This window comes from Entelurus aequoreus, linkage group LG23 (assembly GCF_033978785.1).
Source record: "Entelurus aequoreus isolate RoL-2023_Sb linkage group LG23, RoL_Eaeq_v1.1, whole genome shotgun sequence".
In the NCBI taxonomy this organism is placed as follows: domain Eukaryota; kingdom Metazoa; phylum Chordata; class Actinopteri; order Syngnathiformes; family Syngnathidae; genus Entelurus; species Entelurus aequoreus.
Window position 1 is genome coordinate 12,504,898 of NC_084753.1, and position 10,200 is coordinate 12,515,097.

Here is a 10,200-nt window from a genome sequence, read left to right on the forward strand (position 1 = left end):
TAGTACTATTAGTGGACCAGCAGCACGCACAATCATGTGTGCTTACGGACTGTATCCCTTGCAGACTGTATTGATATATATTGATATATAATGTAGGAACCAGAATATTAATAACAGAAAGAAACAACCCTTTTGTGTGAATGAGTGTAAATGGGGGAGGGAGGTTTTTTGGGTTGGTGTACTAATTGTAACTGTATCTTGTGTTTTTTATGTTGATTTAATTAAAAAAACAAAACAAAACGATACCGATAATGAAAAAAAACGATACCGATAATTTTCGATATTACATTTTAAGCCATTTATCGACATCTCTAATTAAATCACCACAATACTTAAAACATGAATTATGTTTCTAGAACCGTCTTTGCATTATTTCCTATGTAAACTCAAGTACTTGCTCACATTCCCCACATACCTTCCTGTTCTCACGTGGCTCGCTTCTTGGGGGGGACTCATCTGTATTCCACTTGTTCTCCCGTTCAAGTGACGGCAGGAGACGAGTCCTGCCTGCCGTCTCCGCGCTGTCACTCACGGTTTGTTATTGTCGGCGCAGGGAAGGAAACACTGGGCCAGTCAGCCTTGGACGTGACCGCTGACTTCGATGCCGCCGTGACGCTTGGCTTACACAAGTTCTGCTTTAAGGCCCCGCGGATGGCGGCTGTGATAAGCGGGGAGTGGAGATGTCTTCTACGCCTGGGGGGGGGGGGGATCGATTGTAGTTTTTTGTTGTTTCAGTGTCGGCCTCAGGTGTGCGTTGCACTGAAGGTCAGACTATGATAGATTTTATGATTACACGAGTTTATGAATGGTGTCTGTTGTTAGAAAGTCTATCAGTGTGGTTCTGTACGTAGTGTCCTTGTTGTTGTGGGCCTGTTGGGATAGGCTCCACCCAGCAGGCACAAGACATTGAAACAACGTTGAGAACTTGTTGAAGTAGGTCCTGACGTTGAGCAACTCAAACCTAACGTTGAAACAACATGTTTTTTGACGACGTTTAATCTATGTTGGGTTCTGTCGTTGATTTGACCATCAAATTTTGGTCATTTCCCAACCAATGTTCTACAACACAAATACAACATTGAAACAACATGCTTTTTGACAACATTTATTCAATGTTGGGTTCTGACGTTGATTTGACCATTGAATTTCGGTCATTTTTGACATATATTTTACAACACAAATACAACGTTGAACAATATGCCATTTGACGACGTTTATTCAATGTTGGGTTCTGACGTTGATTTGACCATTGAAATTTGGTCATTTCCCAACCAATAATCTACAACACAAATACAATGTTAAAACAACATACTTTTTAACAATCTTAAATCAATGTTGGGTTCTGACGTTGATTTGACCATTGAATTGTGGTCATTTACCAACCAATATTCTACAACACAAATGCAACGTTTTATATATATATATATATATATATATATATATATATATATATATATATATATATATATATATATATATATATATATACATGATACATTAATTGGTTTTACCTTTTAAAATCGTTTTTAATCATATTTATTTTTATATTGTTTTTATATTGGTTTTATATTTATTTATTTTTTGTTTTTATTCAGTCATATGTGGAGCATAATATTGTTTTTAATATTGTTTTTAATATTGTTTTTAATATGGCTGTGCAGCACTTTGGAAACATTCCTGTTGTTTAAATGTGCTATATAAATAAAGTGGATTGGATTGGATGTATGTGTATGTATGTATGTATATATACATATATATGTATGTATGTGTGTGTATATATACATATATATGTATGTATGTATGTATGTATATATACATATATATGTATGTATGTATGTATGTATATATACATATATATGTATGTATGTATGTATACATATGTATACTACCGTTCAAAAGTTTGGGGTCACATTGAAATGTCCTTATTTTTGAAGGAAAAGCACTGTACTTTTCAATGAAGATAACTTTAAACTAGTCTTAACTTTAAAGAAATACACTCTATACATTGCTAATGTGGTAAATGACTATTCTAGCTGCAAATGTCTGGTTTTTGCTGCAATATCTACATAGGTGTATAGAGGCCCATTTCCAGCAACAATCACTCCAGTGTTCTAATGGTACAATGTGTTTGCTCATTGGCTCAGAAGGCTAATTGATGATTAGAAAACCCTTGTGCAATCATGTTCACACATCTGAAAACAGTTTAGCTCGTTACAGAAGCTACAAAACTGACCTTCCTTTGAGCAGATTGAGTTTCTGGAGCATCACATTTGTGGGGTCAATTAAACGCTCAAAATGGCCAGAAAAAGAGAACTTTCATCTGAAACAGTATATATATATATATATATATATATATATATATATATATATATATATATATATATATATATATATATATATATATATATATATATATATATATATATATATATATATGTATACATATTAGGGCTGGGAATCTTTGGGTGTCCCACGATTCGATTCAAAATCGATTCTTGGGGTCACGATTCGATTCAGAATCTTTTTTTTTTTTTCAATTCAACACGATTCTCGATTCAAAAACGATTTATTTTTTGTTTGTTTTTGGGTTTTTTTTCTTTATGAAAACAATACACAACAATACCATAATAATGCAATACAATTTCAAAACAAAACCCGACCCAGCAACATTCAGAATAGCAATAAACAGAGCAATTGAGAGCAATTGAGAGGAGACACAAACATGACACGGAACAATCTAAAAGTAGTGAGACAAAATTGAATATTATCAACAACAGTATCAATATTAGTAACAATTTCAACATAGCAGTGATTAAAAATCCCTCATTGATATTATCATTACAAACATTAATAAATACAAAAAATACAAAAAATTAACATTAGTGTCACAGTGGCTTACACTTGCATCGCATCTCATAAACTAAATGTCTAATGATAATGTCAATGAGGGATTTTTAATCACTGCTATGTTGAAATTGTAACTAATATTGATACTGTTGTTGATAATATTCATTTTTGTTTCACTACTTTTGGTTTGCTCTGTGTCATGTTTGTATGTTTGGATTGCATTGTTATGGTATTGCTGTGTATTGTTTTGTTGGATTGATTAATTAAAATAAAAAAATAAAAAAAATTAATAAAAAAAATTAATAAATAAATAAATTGATTTTTTTAAAATGAGAATCGATTCTGAATCGCACAACGTGAGAATCGCGATTCGAATTCGAATCAATTTTTTCCCACACCCCTAATATATATATATATATATATATATATATATATACGTATATATATACACGTGTATGTATGTATATACACTGTGTGTATGTGTATACATATATATATACACACACACAGTGTATATATATATCATTACATTAAATATTTTCACTCTTTTATATCACATTTTTTACTGTTTTTTTTTTCAGACATTATGCCAACAAAATCTGAGCTAAGGGCCGCAAATGATTTGCATCAAAATGTCAGCTTTTTTCATTAAATTACATATTTTTACTGTTTTTGTTTTTTTTAATTCATCAAACCGTACAATTGTTATCCTCCCGCGTAAGTCAGGCCTACATCCTGTTCCTGTGTAAAGCGCAAAGCCTTCTGGGTAATGTGCTATATAAACATTAAGTAGCACGCCAAAAGGAGGGTGTGTCTCTTGCACTCAGTCCAGCGTGCTCACGTCAAACATCCTGTTCCTTATCAGAGCTCCTGTGTGGCTGCAAGCTCACAGCAGACGGAAATGGAGTGCAAGTATTAAGTTAAAAAGTCAGAGATAAGAAAGGTTGAAAAAAACCCGACCTCTCTTTATCTTCTACTCTCCTTCATTCTTCCACACTTTCCACACTGAAGTTATGTTTAAGCCCGCTTTGCTCAAAGTGCAGTCTGCAGAGGGACGAGACCTGCCCGGACACCCACTGTCACAGCAAAATGTTACTTTTTTTTTATTGTAACTTTAAAGTTCAAACATCATCAAAATGAAAGCGGAATGTTGCATTTGTACACACACGTGTAGGACTTCATGTAAAGTGGAATAGTCCGTGCAAGGGTCAAACTGTCACCCCTATATAGTTGCTTCACTGGACAAAAATGCCAAATATTGATTATAACCTGGAGCAAAAATTAATAACCGCAGTGTGTGATTGGCACCGGGTCAACAAACATTGCCGGCAAGGACTGTGGCTGTAGGTAACCCACCCGATTTGTAGTTTTTTTTTATGAACTTGACAAAATGTTGGGATACGCCGTTGCTCCTCACATTAGTGACGGGCACCTTTCACACATGAACCAACGCGGTACCTGGAAATTAGTATCGGTACTCAACAGTATCCATTTTTGGTACTTTTGTGTGTTTTTAAGGTAGTAATGAATGTTAAATTCAGCATTGCTGGAAAAAATACTCATTTTTAATTGATTCGTCGTTTTCAAAAAAAGATACAAAATCATTTAATAAATAAATAAATAAAATAAAATATATATTTATGTTTGTATATATGTACATATGTACTGTATATATGTATGTATATACATACAGATGTATGTATATACATATATATGTATATTCATATATATATTAAACATATATATATATATATATATATATATATATATATATATATATATATATATATATATATATATATATATATATATATATATATATATATATATATATATATATATATATCAAGCAAGTATTTGGATGCTAAAATGTTAGCATGCTTACATTAGCATGCTAACTTAAGGATGCTAACCTTTTATGTTTGCTTTTTTACTAATTTTGTATTTTTAAACCTAAAACGGATAGTATTTGATTCTCGGTGCTGTCAAGTAAGAATTTGGATACTTGGCACAATATTGGAAGTATGCCAACTTCTCTTATGTATGCTAACGTAAATATGCCAACTTTTTAGCTAATTTTGTATCTTTAAACCTAAAAGGGATGTTTTTTGATAATTAGTGCTGTCAAACAAGTATTTGGATACTTGGTGCCATCTTGGAAGTATGCCAATGTTTTTTGCATTAGCATGATAATGTAAGCATGCTAACGTTTTATGCTTGCTTTTTTACGAATTTAGTATTTTTAAACCTAAAACGGATGATTTTTGATACTCGGTGCTGTCAAGTAAGTATTTGGATACTTGGCACCATCTTGGAAGTATGCCAACGTCTCTTATGTTGGTATGCTAACGTAAATATGCCAACTTTTTAGCAAATTTTGTATCTTTAAACCTAAAAGGATGTTTTTTAAACTTGGTGCTGTCAAGTAAGTATTTGGATACTTGCTGCCATCTTGGACGTATGCCAATGTTTCTTACATTAGCATGCTAATGTAAGCATGCTAATGTTTTATGCTTGCTTTTTTACGAATTTAGCATTTTCAAACCTAAAACAGATGGTTTTTGATACTCGGTGCTGTCTAGTAAGTATTTGGATACTTGGCACCATCTTGGAAGTATGCCAACGTCTCTTATGTTAGCATGCTGACATTAGCATGCTAACATTTTAGGCCAGCTTTTTAGCTAATTTTGTATCTTTTAATCTAAAACGGATGGTTTTTGATACTCGGTGCTGTCAAGCAAATATTTGGATACTTGGCACCATCTTCGAAGTATGCCAACGTCTCTTGTATTAGTATGCTTATGTAAATATGCCAACTTTTTAGCTAATTTTGTATTTTTTTACCTAAAACAAATGTTTTTTGATACTTGGTGCTGTCAAGCAAGTATTTGGATACTTGGCGCCATACTGGAAGTATGCCAACGTCTCTTATATTTGTATACTAACGTAAATATGCCAACTTTTTAGCTAATTTTGTATCTTTAACCCTAATAATGATGTTTTTTGATACTTGGTGCTGTCAAGCAAGTATTTGGATACTTGGCACCATACTGGAAGTATGCCAACGTCTCTTATATTTGTATACTAACGTAAATATGCCAGCTTTTTAGCTAATTTTGTATCTTTAACCCTAATAATGATGTTTTTTGATACTTGGTGCTGTCAAGCAAGTATTTGGATACTTGGTGCCATCTTGGAAGTATGCCAATGTTTTTTACATTAGCATGCTAATGTAAGCATGCTAACATTTTATGCTTGCTTTTTTACAAATTTAGTATTTTCAAACCTAAAACGGATGGTTTTTGATACTTGGTGCTGTCAAGCAAGTATTTGGATACTTGGTGCCATCTTGGAAGTAGGCCAATGTTTCTTATATTAGCATGCTAACGTAAATATGCCAAGTTTTTATCTAGTTTTGTATCTTTAAACCTAAAACGGATGGTTTTTGATACTCGGATACTTGGATACTTGGCACCATCTTGGAAGTATGCCGACAACTCTTATATTAGAATGCCAACGTAAATATGCAAACATTTTATGCTAGCTTTTTAGCTACTTTTGTATCTTTTAGTCTAAAACGGATGGTTTTTGATACTCGGTGCTGTCGAGCAAATATTTGGATACTTGGCACCATCTTCGAAGTATGCCAACGTCTCTTATATTAGTATATTTATGTAAATATGCCAACTTTTTAGCTAATTTTGTATTTTTTTACCTAAAACAAATGTTTTTTGATACTCTGTGCTGTCAAGCAAGTATTTGGATACTTGGCACCATCTTGGAAGTATGCCAACATCTTTTATATTAGTATGCTAACGTAAATATGCCAACTTTTTAGCAAATTTTGTATCTTTAAACCTAAAAAGGATGTTTTTTGATACTTGGTGCTGTCAAACAAGTATTTGGATACTTGGCACCATCTTGGAAGTATGCCAACGTCTCTTATGTTAGCATGCTGACATTAGCATGCTAACATTTTATGCCAGCTTTTTAGCTAATTTTGTATCTTTTAGTCTAAAACGGATGGTTTTTGATACTTGGTGCTGTCACGCAAATATTTGGATACTTGGCACCATCTTCGAAGTATGCCAACGTCTCTTGTATTAGTATGCTTATGTAAATATGCCAACTTTTTAGCTAATTTTGTATTTTTTTACCTAAAACAAATGTTTTTTGATACTTGGTGCTGTCAAGCAAGTATGTGGATACTTGGCGCCATACTGGAAGTATGCCAACGTCTCTTATATTTGTATACTAACGTAAATATGCCAACTTTTTAGCTAATTTTGTATCTTTAACCCTAATAATGATGTTTTTTGATACTTGGTGCTGTCAAGCAAGTATTTGGATACTTGGTGCCATCTTGGAAGTAGGCCAATGTTTCTTATATTAGTATGCTAACGTAAATATGCCAAGTTTTTATCTAGTTTTGTATCTTTAAACCTAAAACGGATGGTTTTTGATACTCGGATACTTGGATACTTGGCACCATCTTGGAAGTATGCCGACAACTCTTATATTAGAATGCCAACGTAAATATGCAAACATTTTATGCTAGCTTTTTAGCTACTTTTGTATCTTTTAGTCTAAAACGGATGGTTTTTGATACTCGGTGCTGTCAAGCAAATATTTGGATACTTGGCACCATCTTCGAAGTATGCCAACGTCTCTTATATTAGTATGCTTATGTAAATATGCCAACTTTTTAGCTAATTTTGTATTTTTTTACCTAAAACAAATGTGTTTTGATACTTTGTGCTGTCAAGCAAGTATTTGGATACTTGGCACCATCTTGGAAGTATGCCAACATCTTTTATATTAGTATGCTAACGTAAATATGCCAACTTTTTGGCAAATTTTGTATCTTTAAACCTAAAAAGGATGTTTTTTGATACTTGGTGCTGTCAAACAAGTATTTGGATACTTGGTGTCATCTTGGACGTATGCCAATGTTTCTTACATTAGCATGCTAATGTAAGCATGCTAACGTTTTATTCTTGCTTTTTTACGAATTTTGTATTTTGTATTTTTTTTTTTTTTTTTAATGTCCTGTCCAGCTTCTCAGGCAAATCATATAGTTGATGCAGATGCCCATATCGGCTGTTTACTTTACAAAAGAGAAGTGTAGGATACTTCTCTTGTTGCCTTATTTGTATTTGACTTTATTAAATGTATTTATATTATCATTTGGTGCAGCCGGGCCGGAGCAGGAGGGGATAGAAAGAGAAGAAAAGGAAGACATAGGGAGGAATTGTGGGGACCAGAGGGGGATTAGACAGAGAGACAAAAACAACAACAGCAAACACAACAACAATAACAACAATAGAGCAACATCAGCAAATACGACATGTACAAATATGATGGTAAAAGTAATAGCAAATAAGCAGTTAGCGAAAATAAAAAATAATACAGAAATGACAATGAGCATTATTACACTAAAAATGGAGCAATACAAATACCAATAGAAATAGCGCTATTGATAATGAACAATACCAATACTTTACCTTTATTATCAACAATACAGTTGTTCAAATGCAACAATACATATACGTAATGATAACTTGACATACGAAAGAATGCAGAAAAATGGGGGGGGGGGTGAAAGAGAAGCAACATACATTAACCTTGTAGATTGTTATAGTAACAATAGGTTAAGCTTTGTCAGAGTGCCATGTGTTATACCCAGTTTACCCTAGGGCAACAACGTTAATATATGTTTGATGAAACGTGATTATGTGCATGAATTTTGTATTTTCAAACCTAAAACGGATGTTTTTTTATACTTGGTGCTGTCAAGAAAGTATTGGGATACTTGCCACCATCTTGGAAGTATGCCAACGTCTCTTATGTTAGCATGCTAACATGTTATGCTTGCTTTTTTACGAATTTAGTATTTTTAAACCTAAAACGGATGATTTTTGATACTCTGTGCTGTCAATTAAGTATTTGGATACTTGCCGCCATCTCGGAAGTATGCCAACGCCTCTTATGTTAGCATGCTAATGTAAATATGCTAGCTTTTTTTAGCTAACTGTATCTTTAAACCTAAATACTTTGATACTTTGGCGCCATTTGAAAAGTATGCCGCCTTCCACCGACCCCAGGCTTGAGGTTCAGGGCGTAGATAGCAGGTCCATATTTGGTCCGACGGGGGACAATCAGAACAAAAAAGACTTTGCACACGCTGCACAGTCGATAATGGCCTCTCTGCAAGCATTCACCTGCCTCGTAGAGCAGGAGATGGCCCAGATAGCCCACTATCTTGCAAATTAGAAGAGTCACTCAGCCGACACCCCCTCGCCACGTCCTCCAGTGACGGCCTCAACCTCCACGATTCAATTCAATTTGAAACGCCACTCGACTTGGCTCAGCGTGACGTGACGCTCCTTCAGCACCTTCAGACAAAGGTGTCGGATTTGAAGTCCGACATTATGGGTCAGAGCTTCTTCTTCAGCTCCGTTGCCATTTTCTTACCGAAAAGTAAAAGTGTTTTTTTTCCCCTTTACAGTAACGCACTGTGAAAACCAAAACCCCTTGATTGTGGACCGGATTTTTGTCCCAGACTTGTGTGGAGTTTTCATCGTCTCCAGGTCACCTGTCCACCTAAACCTGGAAGTGATGGAAATTGAATAAAAAGGTATTTTAAAGGCCTACTGAAACGATTTTTTTTTATTTAAACGGGAATAGCAGATCCATTCTATGTGTCATACTTGATCATTTCGCGATATTGCCATATTTTTGCTGAAAGGATTTAGTAGAGAAAATCGACGAAAATGAGAGTCGAGAACGCGAAATGGACATTCAGTGCCTTTTATCTCCACGACAATACATCGGCGAAATGCTTTAGCTACGAGCTAACGTGATAGCATCTTGCTTTAACTGCATATAGAAACAAAAGAAATAAACCCCTGACTGGAAGTATAGATAGAAAATCAACAATACTATTAAACCGTGGACATGTAAATACACGGTTAATGCTTTCCAGGCTGGCGAAGGTTAACAATGCTGTGCTAACGACGCCATTGAAGCTAACTTAGCAATCGGACTGCACAGAGCTATGCTAAAAACATTAGCTCTCCACCTACGCCATCCAGCCCTCATTTGCTCATCAACACCCGTGCTCACCTGCGTTCCAGCGATCGGCAGAAGGACGAAGGACTTCACCCGATGCGTTTGGCGGCCCGGAGACGTAGGAAGTCAAGGTGAAGTCGGCGGCTAGCGCGGCTAGCGCGGCTAGCGCGGCTAGCGCTCCAACAAAGTCCTCCTGGTTGTGTTGCTGTAGTCCGCTGCTAATACACCGATCCCACCTACAACTGTCTTCTTTGCAGCCTTCATTGTTCATTAAAAAAATTG

At 34.8% G+C, this 10,200-nt stretch overlaps 1 long non-coding RNA gene across 1 annotated transcript in view; it reads left to right on the forward strand.

Moving 5' to 3' along the window:
- Positions 1–9,489, forward strand: part of LOC133640743 (uncharacterized) — an 88,536-nt gene extending 79,047 nt beyond the window's left edge. Inside the window, exon 3 of the long non-coding RNA XR_009824208.1 lies at positions 9,356–9,489. This is a non-coding gene — a long non-coding RNA (uncharacterized LOC133640743). The remainder of the gene's footprint in view (positions 1–9,355) is intronic.
- The last annotated feature ends 711 nt before the right edge of the window (positions 9,490–10,200 follow it).